The sequence below is a fragment of the Crocodylus siamensis genome, chromosome 1 (assembly GCF_052110815.1).
Source record: "Crocodylus siamensis isolate JL-2025a chromosome 1, ASM5211081v1, whole genome shotgun sequence".
Taxonomy (NCBI): Eukaryota; Metazoa; Chordata; order Crocodylia; family Crocodylidae; genus Crocodylus; species Crocodylus siamensis.
The window spans coordinates 117,945,583-117,963,251 of NC_143395.1; positions in this window are offsets into that span (position 1 = coordinate 117,945,583).

The following is a 17,669-nucleotide window of genomic DNA, read 5'->3' on the forward strand; positions in this document are numbered from 1 at the left end:
CTCAGGGGCATGCTTTGGTAATCTGTAAAAGAGCAGCAATAACAGTGTTGATTCATGTGTAACACCACACTACTTCCTGATGCTGCTGAAAAAGCATCTAACATCACAGGGATGACAGTGCAATGGGGCACAACTATCAGCCAGTGCTACAACAGTAAGGTCAGTATCAATATGTAATGGCAGAACTGCAGGAAGTGCTCATATAATGTCCCATATTACCTCAGGGCTGTCGGTCTTTCTGGGAACGCCCAATTCATAAAAGCTTGAATATTAGAATCCACAGGGGCTGAATCTCCTTTTACTTTTGTATCAGAGTAAACAGGCAATTTAACTGGAAGGAGAATCAGGTCCATTAAATGCAGAAGTGTAGCTTTCATTTGGTGTTTGTCTGGACTGCAAGCTGGTTACAGGCTGACTGCTCTAAATAGAGATGGTAGTTGTTAAGCAGTGGTGCTGGGGGGACTCAAAATATGTTCTAATTCCTTGGCAGACTAGGCTGCTCCATTGCTGCTCCATGTGCTCTCTTAATCACTCTCCAAGAGAATAACGTGGCAAATGGTGAAATGATCTCCTAGTTGGACACTGATTAATTCACTCCCAAATATAAGATGAAGCTTTTCTTTCCAGTTGACTTTTAAATGTGGGGGAGGAGGAAGATGGCAGCCCCCAAATATGCTTTACATTTCCAAATTGCTTTGAAAGAGTATTGCTTTTGTCATACAAGCCTATCTAGTTTATATACTTTGGCCTATCACCACTGCAGGTAAGCTCCTCGCAGTCTTTAATGCTGTCTGCACAACACCCTTGTGAGGCAGGGCAGAGATATTATCCCTATTTTTTGGATGGAAAAATGAAGTGCAGAGAGGCTAAGAATCAGATCCACAAGGGTATCTAGGCACCTAACTCCTATGTCAACATTGAATTTACCAGTGAAAACAGATTATATATCTAAATACCTTTGTGGATCTGGGTCTACATGATGTGGTAAAGTAGCAAGCTCTGAATAGCCCACTTGGCACTACATATACATTTTCAATTGTCCTATTACAGTCCAATTACATAGAGTAAATGTCTAGCAAAGGTGTTCCAGTACTTCTGCGTTAGGGAGCTCACATTTTGGTTTTGGGACTCCAGTCACAACCAGAATAATACATACACCTGTGGTTATGGTCACTTCATCCTGGAGGGAAGATACAGGCTGCAAAATGTTCTCATGCCCCCCCAGTGTCTGGTCATAGTGCAGCATGGAGCCTGGAGGGGAAGACTCTCGAATGGCTGGCTGCTGAGAGGGCTGTGAAAGGGGTAGAAAGTAGCTCAATCTAAAGCAGTGGTTTTCAACCTTTTGGGACTTAAGGCACCCTTCACTGGACTCGAGACACCCCTCCATAACTTTTGCAAATTGACTGGCAACCATTTTCAAAAACTAATTTATATATTACAATGTTAAGCTCCTTTCTGAGGTCCCTTCCAACTCTAATTTTCTATGATTCTTCTTTTTTCTTTCTTACACAGGGGCTGGGCAGTAGGGGTGGGGAATCCTCCAGGGGGGGACAAGCCTAAGCCTGGCTTATCTGCTTATCTCCTCATATTTACATCTTCACTGACTGGCTTTCTTGTATGCATACCAGCCCATGGCTTCTTTACTATTCATTCCATCCAGGAAGAGCACACACCAACTGCAGATGCTTCCTCAGCCTGATGAAGGGTGTTTAATACCCAAAAACCTTGCAAAGAAGAATTTTCCAACTATTTGAGTTGGTCTAATAAAAGATATCAGACTTACCCAAAGAACCTTGTCTGTCTATGTCCTTAGACCAACAGAGCTACAACCTATAACCCTGTATCTCTTCATACCTCACCTATCTACTCATATTTCACAGAATCCTTCAAAGAATATAGCACAGGGGTGGGCAAAATGTGGCCCACGGGCCAGATGTGGTCCACCAGGCCATTCTATCCAGCCCACAGGACCACTAAAAAAATTAGAAAATTAATACTTATGTGCCCCTGGCTGCCTGTCATGTGGCCCTTGATGGTTTGCCAAAACTCAGTAAGTGGCCCTAACCGCCCAAAATAATTGCTCACCCCTGATATAGGAGCATCCCAGGGTGTCCCAGCACTTTGGTTGAAGATTGTAGATCTAAAGAAACAGGTTAAAGCCTCAAGACTTGCTAAAAACTTGGATTATTAATTCAGAAACTCTGATCTTTTTTTTCTTGGAAGAGAGGAGAAGAGACCCCTCACTCAGATTTCATTACAACACTGCTGTAAACTACCACTGTGTTGGGAATCATGCTTTTGACATGGACCGGCATTTGAGTTTACAGCAGCACTATGGCAGAATCTGAGTGAGGACTCTCTCCTTAGTCCAGAAGAGAAAGCATCCAGTCTCTGAATTAATAATCTAAGATTTTAGCAAGTCCTGTGGCTTTCTCCTCAGCCTATGTCTATACCAACCATACAGTTGGTCCAATAAAATATATCATCCACAAGAATTCTTGCCTCTTAGTATCACTTCCCACTTCTGAAAATTGTGGCCATGGTGTCTGATAGTCTTGTACATATGCTCAACATTCAGGCAGATATGATATGCAGTCTGACTTACAGCATGTGTGTTGGCACTTTGCTCTTCATTTCCCACATAAGAAATAGCAGGGTGAGATGGGAATCAATGAAGAGACAAACTCTTTCCTGGTACAAATGAACTGAAAGCAATTTGGCCATTAACTGCTTAGCTACTACTATTACTTACCAGATAATGTATGTAATGCTTCTGCTGGTGATGTTACAGAGGTGCTGCAGGGAAGGGGAAGCTGCTTGCTGCTACGTTTGGCTGATCATTTGTGATGGTGTGACTGTCTGAGTGAAACTGCATGGAGGCTGAGAGGGCTGTGAAAAAAGGAAAGGCAGACACACCTCATAGGCTTGGGACGAAGAATGAGAACTGATGCTCACGTTATCATTTTGGGAGGAGCTGAGATACTTCAGTGAGGGATACTATCCCTGCTCTTTGACAGAGAAGGAAGTTCAGGGTTTTTCTCTGAAACTTAAAGGGGGATAGAGAGGATAAAATTGCTCTATGTGTTTTTAAAAAAATGAAGATTTTTTTCTGATACTTATATGTGAAATTAAGAGATTAATAAGCTTAATATCTAAAAATGAATCTTTCCATATGAGTTTTTACACATTCAAGAGCAGCTTGAGGCAGCAAAGGAAGTCAAAGAAAAGGCGGTGGTTAATTTAGTGCACTAAAATGTACATATCCATAACTAGCGATGGCTTTGGAGTGCTGACTAAACATCGTGTGTACACCTGTTCCACTGCCTCGTTGCAGCAGCATTGAATGCAACACCATTTCCCTGTGATTATGGCAGAAAAAAAAGTCTAGGGATCATCAGAAAGAGAGATCCCTTGCTCAAGAGAGGTAGAAGGAAGGGCAGGTTGGTTTATAGACTGCTTATAGATTATTTCACACAGCTTGCATAGTTTATAGCCTGTTTTGTCCGATGCTAGTTTCAGAGAGCAGAGGTACTAAATAAAAAGGAATATATTAGTCAAAGTACAATGGATAGAAGAAGAGGGAGAAGATTGCTGAAACAGGCAAAGGTGGGTTAAAGAGATCACAAGGGACTAAGCAAAGCTGTTTACCCACTGAGGGACATAGCCACTTATAAAAACTTATTCAGGTATGGTGGTCAGGATCTACAGTCCCTGTTGAAACCATCCTTAACACAATCCAGTCTGTGGATGATTTCTTCCTCCTCAATTTCATGTTCAAGTCAGTTTTTAAAGTTTTATTGTTCAGGAGCGGTGACTCTGGAGTCAAGTGATGGACTGTCCCTGAAGGTTAAATGGTTCTGGCACAGGCTTGTGTGGCAGGCTTTTTACCTCTCTCAGGAGTGGTAGAAATTTTTACTTTAAAAAAAGGTAGTGGCAACACACATCTCTGTAGCTACAAACAGCCTATGTTTTCATTTGTTTAATCCCTCTCTTAGTCGTATAATATTGTATTACTGTTTTCAAAGGCCACTCATTGCCGTCTATATTGTGGCTTTGTCACAAGCTTTAAGTAAGAGCAAGTCAAGGTTGAGAGTCCCACACTGCATTTCATTCAGAGATGTGATTGCAGGGAGGACAGGTACCTGTGCTAGCTTTAAGTTAGCCATTTTGGGTACCAAATAGCAGTAAAGCTGTGACAACGTGACTTTCAGTATAGTCTGGATGCTTGAGTATGTACCCAGGGTCCCAGGCATGTTTGTACAACCTGTACTACTAGTTGGTGTTGCCATGCCTACACTGCTCTCAGTACCTGACCTGCTTTGTATGTAGCATAAGTTACCCATAGGTTATGTTCAGCAGGTTGGGGTGGGGCAGAAACATTCATCCCACACTCCCCTATCTGTGTTGGAGAGAGTACAGGGCCCCCAGAAGGCTGATCTGTTCCTGACATGGTGCCTTGCAATATGGGAACCTGTACACAGGAGAACAGGGGTGCTTCATCTTTCCTTTTTTTCCCCCCTTGCAGACAAATACAATCAGGCGCTTTTAAAAAGCAACCCGATAAACAGCAGTCAAAGAAAGAAATATACTTAAGAACAATCTGTCTCTATACATGACTGTGTACATACAGCATAATTTGTGCAAAAACAACATATAGCTCCATATTTATTGCATTCATATTCACCCAACAATTGAGTACTGTGGGCCATTCATCATCTTTTCACTTGGATGACTCATGATTTATGCTTTGTGGCTGTTTGTCTAAATCATGGGATGGTTTCTGCTCCCTGACTGAAATTCTGAAACATTTGAAGAGCCTGGTCCTGAAAATGTTTATTCAGGTAAATGTCTTTGCTTCAGTGAGTAACTCCCACTAGCCTCAACCAGATTATTCATGTGTCTAAAGTTGTAGGCATGCTTGTTGCCTGTAACAGCACCCAAAGAGTAAATGTCACATTTCTAATATGAACTTTTTGGGCAAATTACTTTGTACTTAAACTTGAGTTACTTTCAGGAATCATAAAAATTTTTATAGAATCCCTTGCTGTTGTACTAGAATTTGTGAATTGTGATTTGTACAGCTCTGTAAACCATACAAAAGCAATGTTTCTATTCAGTCATATTTATAGATAATTTTAGATTTGGTCCATTCTTTTGTCCTCTAGTATAGGAGTAAAGGGTAACTTGAAATTGAAGGACTGCATGTTTAGAAGAAAAAGAGGAAAGTACTGTTGTATGCAGTGTATAGTCATTCACTGCCACAGAATGTAATTCAGCTACATACTGCATTGTTGGATTTAAAAAGAACTAGTTTACAACCAGTAATAACATTTGTGGCTATTTGAGCTAAGTTAATGAAAAAGATAATCAAATCTCATGGTTCACGGCATAAGCTTAAATCTCCAGAGGTCATAAAAAGTCACAGAATAAACTGGAAGGGTGTATAGGGAGGAAGGGTCTAGCTAGAAATAAAGGTCACCTTTGCTCAGAAGCATCACATTTCAGTCACCAGTGGAGACAGAAGAGTGGATCAGACATACAAAGGATATGTTGCATTATCAAGCAATGATATTTAATACCTTGCGAACAGGTTTCTATTGTTCCTAGTCATTTGTCTCTGAGCACTGATTGTCTCTGAGCCTGGGAATCAGAATATTCAGTCACTTCACAGTTACCTTTGCTTATGCCTCAGTAGATGAGTTCTGAGTTTGTGACTGTCCCTAGATGTCTTTTGAATGACCTGTCCTTTATTTTTGACTATGCATGAGCTCTTATTAATTTCTTTTTCTTTTATGTGATTAGAATGTAACCTTACTTTATCAGTAGGCCATTAGCAACAGATTTTCCTAGTTGTCTTATGTGTAGGTAATGAACTGAGTGCATATGTACCATACATATGATGAGCATATGTCTCAGATTGGCTGGGACTGTACACTGATGCCAGAAGTATGGGGAACAAGCAGGAGGAACCAGTTCTCCTGCTTTCCACTGGGCACTATGATCTAGTAGGGATCACGAAGACCTGGTGGGACTCCTCTCATGACTGGAGCATAGCCATAAAGGGATATGTCCTTCACAGAAAGGATTGGGTAGGTGTTGGGGCAACCGTGTTGGTTAGGTGGCCAGAAGGGGGCAGGGCCAGGCCTTTATAAACAGCCCAGGCCGGAGCCTAGCTGGCAGTTCCCTTTTGGCAGCTGTAGGAGCAGGAGCTCTGTGGAGGAGCAGTTCCCTTCTGGCAGCTTGGTGTGCAGGAGCTCGGCAGCAGACCTGAGCAGAACGGAGCCGACGGCTGCAGGCTGATCACCCTGGTGGCTACTGCATGGTGAGGGTGGCAAGAACCCTGATGGGGAGGGTATTGTTAGAGAGCCAAGGGAGCTTAGTTCCTATGTTTGAGCGGGGAAGCTGGTTGTTGGGTTATGGCCTGTGGGCTTATGTTTCCGTTTAGTTTGTTGTGTAAACACCGGAGGACCGGGTGAGGCTGTAGGGGTGTGAGGAGGCCTCACGGGAGCTCCCCAGTTGCTTAGGGGTTCCCGGTGCCCTGTGTGGGCAAACGAGTGGTGCCTGGGATGACACAGCTGTTCAGTGCTGAGGCGGCACAGCGGGTAGCCCTGTATGGGTGATAGTGAGAGACCCGAGCAGGGCAGAGGACCCCGCCCGAGGGTCCTAACACCAGAGTGAAGCCTGTAGGGACTCATGTTGGGCTCCAGGTGTGGGAGCCACACGAGTGAAAGCCTAGGGTGGGTGCTATAAACACAACTAGCCCAGTGAGGGCGAATCCGTGGCTATATAGAGCCCAGGGAAGGTGCCGAGAAGCCGTGGGAGCAGGCATGTGTTGAAGAGAGGCCCCAGGCGGGGCACGGGTAGCAAGAAGCAACCCCAGGAGGGGCATGCATGATTGACAGTCACCCCAGGAGGAGTGCGGCCTAGAAGGCGTTCCAGAGGGTTTCCGCAGTAATAGGAACCCCGAGGAACCCATAGGGGCCAGGTAAGGCTCCAGCCTCCTGAGCCTAACTGGACACATATTATTGACAGGATCCAAAAGGGCCAGAGAGGCCAGGTAAGTTTAGGTCGCCTGAGCCTAATTGGACACTTATTATTGACAGGAACCCAGAGGGGCCAGGAAAGGTTTAGGCCGCCGACCCCAGTGGGTAAAAGCACCACCAGTAGGCCCAATAGGGCTAATGAGTAGAGGGGCGTCGGTTGCATGACAAGCCCGAGGGCACCAGATAGGGGTGTCAGTTGTGTGACAAGCCCAGGGGGCACCAGGCAAGGGGCGTCGGTTGCGTGACAAGCCTGAGGGCATCAGAGAGGGGCGTCGGTTGCGTGACAAGCCCAGGGGGCACCAGGCAAGGGGCGTCAGTTGCGTGACAAGCCTGAGGGCATCAGAGAGGGGCGTCAGTTGCGTGACAAGCCCAGGGGTGCTGGGCAGGGTGCAGAGAAGAGAAGGACATGACAACGTCTGGAAGAGCAGCGAGGCTTGGGGCGTGCTAAAGGGGAGGTAGGAGGCATGCATAGACCTTAAGACTGGGGTGTATCAAGTCACCCCATACGGAACAGGGGATAGTTCGCCAAATACCGTGGATTAGGAGATAAAAGGCAGCCTCCCTAATTGAACATTTACCAGCAAAGACGTGGCGGGCGAGGATAGAGGGTGCTGGATTGCCTAATTGACATGGTAGGGGGGCGCTACATGGATTACGGCCACTCCTAGGCCCCACCCCGTGACAGTAGGGAAGAGAGGTGGGGTGTTGCCCTCTATGTGAAGGAGCAGTACACCTCCCTACAAGGCGATGTTGGACCCAAAGAAGAACAGCTTGAAACCCTCTGGGTCAAGCTCTGGGGGAGGCATGGCGAGAAGACCTGACTGTATGTGTATACTACAGGCTGCCTAATCAAGGGGAGGAACTTGATTTAGCATTCACCCATGAGCTAATGGAGGCCGCGCATGCATGGGACATGGTTGTCATCTCCTGGGAAGAGTGCTCGGCCAGCTCGGATCAATCACAATCCTTCCTGACGAGCACCAAAGAGCTTTTTTTGACTCAGGAGGTGCACAGACCACTAGAGGCAATGCAGTTCTTGACCTGGTCTTGGCCAAAAGGGATGGCCTGGTGACCAACTTAAACATAGAGGGCAGCTTAGGCAATAGTGACCATGAAATCATTACAGTCATGGTCTGTCACAAGGCTGAGAAACAGATACCAGGCTCGAAGTCTTAGACTTCAAAAAGGCAAATTTTAATAAGCTCAGGTCACTAGTAGAGAATGCCCGGAGAGACCAAGGACCATAGATAAAGGGAGCACGAGAAGAATGGTTGTTCCTTAAGGATACAATCCTTACGGCTCAGAGATAATCCATTCCCTTATGGAAAAAAAGTAGCAGGAGGGTCAAAAAACCCTCTTGGCTAAGTAGGGAAGTTGCAGCCCTCCTACAGAAAAAGAGGTGTACAAACAATGGAAGCTTAGGACAGCCTCTGAGGAAGACTACTTGACAATGGCCCACACTTGTAGAAAACAGAGTAGGCAAGCTAAGGCAGAAACTGAACTAAAACTAGCTGCAAGAATCATGAACAATAAGAAGTCCTTATTTAGCTACATAGGGACTAAAAGAAAAACTAATGGGAGTGTGGGGCTGCTGCTCAATGCCTCAGGATACCTGGTCACTACCACTCAGGAAAAAATGGAACTCCTAAATGACTATTTTACCTCGGTCTTTCGCAAGACCAATAGGAACAACATGCCAGGTAAGGCACAGAACGAGGTGGACGGGATTGACACCATTCCCACCATTGCCATAGAACTGGTGTATGACCAGTTAAAGAAATTAGACACATAGAAATCAGCAGGACCAGATGAACTCCACCCAAGAGTGCTGCAAGAGTTGGCCGAAGTAATCCAGAGCCCCTGCCAAAGGTCTTTCAAAAATCATGGGCCTCTGGAGAAATCCCAGAGGAAAGGAAGAGGGTCAATGCTGTGCCCATCTTCCAGAAGGGGAAGTGTGAAGACCTGGTAAACTACAGGCCAATTAACTTAACTTCTATTCCAGGGGAAATCTTAGAAACATTCATCAAAGAGGCTACATGTGACAAACTTGCAGAAGGGATGATAATGAATGACAGCTACCATGGCTTCATCACACGCAGGTCTTGTCTGACCAACCTCATTTCTTTCTATGTCCAGGTGATTCATCATTTGGATGAGAAAAGTTGTTGACATCATATACCTCAACTTCCAGAAAGCCTTTGACTTGGTATCCCACAAAGTACTGATCAGAAAACTGGATGATATCGGGCTCAACTATGGGACGATCAAGTAGGTGCAAAACTGGTTGTGGGGTAGGACACAAAGAGCCCAAATGAATGGACTGGTGTTGTACTGGTGAGATGTGGGCAGCGGTGTACCCCAGGGGTTGGTACTTGGCCCAGTGCTGTTCAATATCTTCATCAATGACCCGGATGATGGGGTGAAAAGCCCATTGGCCAAGTTCACGGATGACACCAAGATATGGGGTTGTGTGGACACACCTGCAGGTAGGCTGCAGATATAAGCAGACCTAGACAGGCTGGCATGTTGGGCAGAACATAACCAGATGAGGTTCAGCATAGAGAAATGCAAAGTGCTTCATCTGGGAAGGAAGAACGCCCAACATGCCTACAGGCTGGGCATCACTAGCCTAACCAGCACTACAAATGAAAGGGATCTAGGGGCAACAATAGACCCCAGCATGACTATGAGACTATGAGCCAGCAATGAGACGCAGTAGCTGCTAGGGCCAATAAAACTCTGGCATGCATCAATCGATGCATGTCCAGTAAATCCAAAGAAGTGATTCTCCCACTTTACTCAACATTGGTGTGGCTGCTGCTGGAGTACTGCATCTAGTTCTGGGCACTGCACTTCAACAAGGACATACTAAAGCTTGAGAGAGTCCAGAGAAGGGCTACCCGCATAATCAAGGACTTGCATGGCTAGCCATACGAGGAAAGGCTGAGGGATCTCAGACTCTTCAGCATAAAGAAAAGAAGGCTGAGAGGGGACCTGATTGTGGCTTACCACTATATCAGAGATGTATATCAGGGGCTTGGTGAACAACTGTTCACCAGGGCGCCCTGGGGGAAAACTAGAAGCAATGGCCACAAACTCTTGGAAGATAGTTTCAGGCTGAATGTTAGGAAAAACTTTTTTACAACTAGGGTGTCCAGACTATGGAACAAGCTCCCCCCAGAGGTGGTGCAATTAGCTACCCTAAAGGTCATCAAGCGAAGACTGGACGGTCACCTGGTTGGGGTCATCTGACCCCAGATGTCTTTCCTGGTCATGCAGGGGGCTGGACCTGATGATCCTTCGGGGTCCCTTCCAGCCCTATGATTCTAAGTGTCTCTCCATGGATAAGTGAAAGTTAGCTCTTGAAAAGCTGTCCCTCAGTGATATTTTTTTCCTCAATAGCTCCAGTTTCCCTAAGCATGTATTTCCAACCAAGCTATACCTTTCCCCCTATTCTGTCCTCTCTTATTCATTCCCCCAGTATCGTTCTTGTCCTCTAAGTTCTTCTGCTATTTGTTTTCTAGTTCTTCTTTTGTGCATAATGCCTTTGCTTAGGAACGTGCGTGGAAACATTTGGTTTATGTTCTACCTGGCCACTCTCAGTCTCTCTATCTACTACCCCTGTTTTTTCATGCTGCCTTACTTACCTAGGTGGCAAACTCACTGGTACCTTTGCACAACTTCCAGTGACATACCAGGCTATATTGTACATCAGATTTCTATCCCCCAGAGCATGTAAGATTTCAACAAGAGGTTTCTCTGGGCTTAGCCATGAGAAGAAGAGTTTGTCATAACATGATGAACTTGCTTTTAAGGAAAATGAATTCAGAGAAGGATGAGAGGGGCATGCTGAGTTCATGAAGATGGAGTGGTGGCCAGCGGGACATGTGTGCAGGAGTACCAGGCAGGAATGAATTAGAACCACCAGACTGCTACACTTTTATTTAGGGTTTGTCTCAATTGCAGAATGTAGTGCTGTGTATAGATACCAAAACTAGCTCTGAATTTTTGGCTCAGGTACCAGAAGCAGTACAGTGGGGTAAATGTTCTGCTTCCTGTAATGATCTAGGTCCCACAGTGAATAAGGACAACTATGAATGAGGAAGAGAACAGACCTTTAATGATGCCACAGCATGGGGTTCCTCTAGCACAGACCATGTGGTTGCCTCCATCTTGACTTCTCGTTCCTTTCCAGGGATCATGTTCAAATTCTTCACGTGATAAGACATTTCCTTGTAAGGGAATATCTCCAAAGTCTAACCCTTATCACTACATCTCCCCTCCGCCCTTTTTAAAATAAAAATAAACATTACAATATAACAACAAGTACTCCACAACAACAACACAATAACAATACGAGACAAAACCCCCACCACACCAAACAATCCTTAACCTACAGAGGAGAGGTTACCAGCACTTTACACTGGAGTGAGCCTTTACCACTCACTGTCCTATTCTTCAGGTCCCTTTAACTTATTCACAGACCTCTATGAACCTTTCTGGCTGTTGCACCTGTCTCCTGGATCGCCGGAGTATCAGCTCCTCATTGGAGGTTTGGGGGCTCTCTGTTGGATCATTAGTATCTTCACCTTATGAGGATGATGATGAGGAACTAGGAACTGTTAACTAAGGCTGATCCAAGTCTGTATCTCCTGCTGATATCTGAGAGCTGAGTAGGTCTCATTGATTACGTCGAAGTATGCTGTCTTGATCTGTCTGAACTAGATAGGACTGTGGGTGCACCAGCTGTTTCGCCGTACCCTGCTAGTCTCATGCTCTTGACTAGTAATTCCTCAGATAAACTCTATCACCTGGCTTTAGTAGTGAAAGCTCACGAGCTCTTGTATCAAAGTAATATTTCTGTTTCTTCTTCTGATCTTCTTTCATTCTCCTTGTGGCTACTGTGTTAGGAATTTCCAATAAGGTGTTAGTAATAGTAACCATATCCATCAGCCCATTAACAACTGTGTCGGAGACCAGCCATTGTCCAGAGGTGTGCTATGATAAGCCCGTAGTGCTTTATACAAATCCCCTCCACTGTCCAATACTTTTTTCATGAGGTTTTTCACTGTCTGAAGGGATCGCTCTGCAAACCATTCAATTTGGGATAATTGGACTTGAAGTGGTATGATGAAAATCCCGGTCCATGGCAAATTGCCTAAACTCTGCACTGGAGAACTGTGGCCCCTTATCTCTGAATACTTTATCTGGAATTCCATGCCTGCAAATATGGCCTTCAAGCAAGCTATCACTGAGCTACTGCTGGTACATTGCAGTGTACACATTTCCAGATACAAAGAGTAATAATCAGTAACTATTAAATAACCCCAGAGTTCCACGTAAAGAGATCGGCACCCACCTTCTCAGGCCCTGTGTGGAACAGGGTGAGTCTTTAGCAGTTCTGCCTGCTGGCAGAGTCTGTTCTCTTCCTCATTCATAGTTGTCCTTAATCACTGCGCAGTCTACATCATTACATGGTGTCAGAAGTGGTGAATAGGGAAGATCAGATGGAACCGCAGCATTATCCCTAGCAGAAAGCTGGTAATTCAGGGCCTGGAAGCTACACTCAGCAAGGAACAAAGGCCTCTGCAAGTACAGTACCCTCCCTGCAAGGCAGAAGTGTAACCAGTTCAGAGACACAGTTAAACATGGATGCGTTACAAGCCCCTTCTTGCCTTTTGTTGTCAGGCAATATAGCTGAGAATTGGAGAAAATTTAGACAAAGATTTTTGTTGTATTTAGCAGCTGTAGGAGCAGAAGAGAAAACTGATAAAGTTAAATCATCCATTTTCCTGCCTGTGGTAGGGGAAGAAGTACTTGAGGTGTACAACTTTACATTTGCTCCAGGCCACAACATGAAGTTAAATGAGATACTGAACAAATTTGAAGATTATTGTGTGCCAAAATCTAATTAGACTTTTGAAAGACATAATCTTTTATGTGCATGCAAAAACCAGATGAAAGCATAGAGCACTATATCCCAGAGTCAAAAAGTCTCAGCAAGACCTGTGTTTTTGGGGGCGCAACAGATTCTCTGATCAGGGATAGAATAATCTGTGGCATTATAGACAATGGATTAAGAGAGAAGCTGCTATGGAAAGGAGACCTATCCCTAGAAAAAACTATATAGATCTTTAGAGCAGCTGAAACTGTAAAGGCTCAGATCAAAGAGCTGAATGCACCTGAGAGCACTGTCTATGCAGTAGATAGTAAAGACAGACAGAAAAGGCCACTTCACATGGAGGTCGCCCCAGCTACCACAACTACTACTAAGGGCAGATGGAATATAGGCAAGCACGAACCCGGTGTGGAATGCAGCATGGTTCCAAACAATGTGCTGCATTTGGAAAGCTCTGTTTTCATTGTGGTAAGAATAATCAATTTGCCGAATGTTACAAAGTGCAAGCCCATAAAGTTCAGGTGCATATGGCTGAAGATACTCTAGAGCCAAAGTATTATATAGATATATTAGAATCAAACAGAGTTACTGAGGACTGGATCCTGCCACTGGCAGTGCATGAGATGATTCCATTCAAACTGGATACACAGGCTCAGGTGAACATTTTACAGGAGCAAGAGTATAAAAGGCTGAAAAGTAAACCAAAACTGAGGCCTACAAAAATAACCATAACTGCCTATGCAGGAGCAAAGATACCGGTCAAGGGAAAGTGTTTAGCCTGCATCAAACATAAAAATGTGGTGTACAATCTTTCATTCATTATAGTACTTAAGGAGGTGACGCCTATTCTGAGCCCAGCAGCTTGTGAAAAGCTCAATTTTGTTAAGCGGGTGCTTGCATTAGAACACTCTAGCTCGGGTTATGAAGCCCTTATCTTGGAATATCAAGATTTGTTTCAAGGCCTTGGTTGCTTACCAGGAGAACATACAATTCAGATAAATAAACAGGTCCCCCCCAATTATACACCCATGCAGAAAGGTGCCTTATGCCCTCCATGATAAACTAAAGGCAGAGCTAAAAAGGATGGAAGAAGCCCAGGTGGGGGAGCCAACAGGGTGGGTGAACTCCCTAGTTATTGTGGAGAAGATTAATGGACAGCTGCAGATATGCTTGGATCCAAGGGATCTCAATAAGGCCATAAAGAAAGAAAATTTTATGTTGCCCACCAGAGATTATGGCTCAGTTTGCAAATGTGTAGTTCTTCAGTGAATTAGATACTTCTTCGGGATTCTGGCAGCTGAAGTTAAGAGAGGCAAGTGATAAATTATGTACATTCAGTACTCCATTTGGAAGGTATAGATTTCTGCATTTACCTTTTGGTATAGCTTCAGCTCCAGAGGTGTATCACAAAACTATACATATGATTTATAAGCTTATTCCACGCGTATACACCTGTATGGATGATATCATCATCTGGGGCTTCATCAAGGAAGAGCATGACCAAAGGCTCCAAGAGGTGTTGAAGGCAACTAGGGCTGCAAATTTGAAACTCAATAGACAGAAATGTGTTTTTGGAGCTACAGAATTGACATTTGTGGGAGACATTATTTCTAGAGAAGGGGTGAAACCGGAAAAGAAAAAAATTCAGGCTATTGAAATGATGCCACACCCCCCGTGTCAAAAAAGACTTGTAATACTTTTCGGGAATGGTAAATGATCTTGGAAGGTTCATGCCAAACCTGTCTACAACAGCTGTACCTCTAAGGATGCTTCTTGAGAGTAAAAATGAATGGTGCTGGAATCCAGAACAGGAGGAAGCATTGAAGGCACTGAAGCAGCAGTTAATACAAGAACCTGTATTAAAATTCTATACCCCTGGCAAACCAATACAGATATCAACTAGGGCTGTGTGAAGCTTTGGTCCCTGATTCGATTCGGCGGAGATTCGGCCCAATTCGGTGTCTGAATCTCCAAATCTGAATTGAATCAGAGGACCCTTTAATCTCTCTGAATCAAATCAGAACCCTCCAAATTGATTCGGAGAGACTTGGAAAGATTTGGAGATTCAGATATAGACATACCTCTACATACCTCTAGGTAGCAGGCAGGTCAGGAGCATGGGGGGCTCCCCAGAGTGCTCAGAAGTGGACAAGACTCTGGTCTGCCAGAGAGCATGCAGGGGGACCCCCTGCACTCCCCCAGGGCGATGACTGGGTCTGGGGGGGGAACCGGGGTTCCCTGTGGCCGATCACCGAGCTAGAGGGGTGCAGAAGAGCCCCCCAGTGTGCTCCCCAGAGGACCTGAAAGTGGACTGGAAGTACTTCTGGTCCACTTCTGGGTTTGCTGCCGAGCACATGGAGGCCCCCCTGCACTCCTGTGGGACGCTCCACGCACCCCAGCATCGCAGCGTTCACAAGCCGTGCTGGTACCTCAAGAAATGTAGAAAAAACATTTAAAGCTGTGTCTATGTCTGAATCACTGATTTTCCCAATCAGCATCGAATCTTCAGGTTCAGATTTGGCCAAATCGAATTGGGGACAGCAATCTGAAAGAACGAATCAAATCACTGTCCCTGATTCAGGCCAAATCTGAATTTAAATCGAATAGGGCCCACTTTGCATACCCCTAACATCAACAGATGCTTCACAGTTGGGATTAGGTGCTGTGTTACTGTAGAATTTTGACAGCCAATGGCAACCTGTTGTGTTTGCATCTAAATCACTAACTGAGGCAGAAAGCGGGTATGCACAGATTGACAAAGAGTTGTTAGGAATTTTGTTTGCATGCCAGAGATTCAATCAATATATTTATGGACAGAAAGTGAATGTAGAAACAGACCACAAGCCCTTGATAGCACTGTTTCGCAAGTCTCTGAACGACTGCATCTTAAGGATTCAAAGAACGACGATTCAGCTGCAGAAGTATGACTTAGTTGTGAACTACACACCCAGCCAGTTTCTGCTTACAGTGCATGCGCTGTCCAGGGCCATATGCTTCTCCTGGACAAGCAGAAAAGACCTCCAAAACAGAGATGCAAGCCTACGTTGACTTGATTGTTAGTTTACTTTTCATCTCAGACAGGAGGCTACAACAAATAAAAGAAGAAACTGAGAAGGACCATTCATTAGGGATCCTGAAAGAAAAGAGAATTTAAGCTTAGCCAGAGGACAGGAGTACCTGTGACTTGCATGTGCGGGACTACTGGAATTGCTGACATGAACTTTCCATCATTGAAGGAGTTATTTTCAAAGGCAGTAAAGTTGTAATACCATGGACCCTCCAAAGAGGAATGCTAGAAGATCCACGAGGGACACTTAGGTATTGAGAAATGCAAGAAGCAAGCAAGAGAGGTGATGTGTTGGCCAAGGATCAATCAGGACATTGCTAATACAGTTGAAAACTGTTTCACCTGCTTGATGATACCACAGCACAGGGTTCCTCTAGCACAGACAGTGTGGCTGCCTGCATCTTGATTTCTCCTTCCTCTCCAGAGGTCATGTTCAAATTCTTCACGTGATAAGACATCCCCTTGTGAGGGACTGTCCCCAAAGCCTTATTACTACACTTCCCTCAGCAGAACCCTGTTGAAAAACAGGTTATATTATCTTGGGCACAGCCTCATGCTAATCTGGCTATGCTTCTTCCAAGTAGCCAAGATAGGTTAGGTATCTCTGTATGGCATAGCTTTGTGTCACAGAAATATGCCCTTAGGCCACATCCAAACAAGCAGGGGTGTGTGCTTGCAGTGGCACAAATAGTAGCAGCACAAATTTGTGCTGCTATTTTGTGCCTTAGTGCATACCCCTGCATGTGTGTTTTGTTGCAAGACACGTTGTCCTTTTGTGGGCAAATTGCCTGTGCCCAGCTCCTCCCGGCTCCTGACATGCTGGTCCTACTGGGCTCTATTTTCTGGGGGAGCAGGGTGCTGTCTGGGGCACAGAGTGACTCAACATGGGGCTATCCATTTTGAAAGAAAAGGTTATATCTAGAGCTGAAAACTAAGTCTTTTTTATTTGTTTTTATAACAGAAAAATAAAGATTTTAATAATAAATGGGGAGAAAAATAACCTCGAGGGTAAGTGCTTTTGGCATTATGGTCTGCTTCTATCTAGGTCCCTGTAGATTCTGTAATACAGGTTCTGAGCACTTCTTGGAGTTTTGAAACTAGATCAATTTTCTACCTTCCTTTCAAGCCTGTGGGCAAAATAGTTTGCTATGTGTGTGTAGAGTAATATTTTGTCTGAATTGTTAGAAATGGAGTATTGTTAGAAATGCACAGCTTGCATCTTGCACCTGATAAGAAAGAAACACTGCCAAGGACTTTTTTCCTTGCCCAGCCTTGCCACAGCTCTTCTTATACTAAATCACAGACTCTCCCCCAGCTTCTCCCTAGCCTTTCTCATGCAGATTACAGAAGCTGGAATTCAATTGACTGTGTCCTTGAAAGCGGGGGGGTTTAAACTCTTGGTGACCTATAGTAGTCTCTGAGCATGCTTAATTAGCTGATGCATATTTACCTCTCCGCCCTGCATACTTAAGTAGTTAATTATAATATACATGCGATATATGTAGTGATGTAACCACATGTATGCTTGTATGAAACGGAAGTGAGCTGTAAGAGTTCCTGTTTCTGCATACGTGCCCAGGAGGAAAAAGATAAATACAGCCTGCAAAATTCCTTGGTGGGTTCAGAGTAATCTGAGTTTTTGACTCTGCTCTGACCCTAT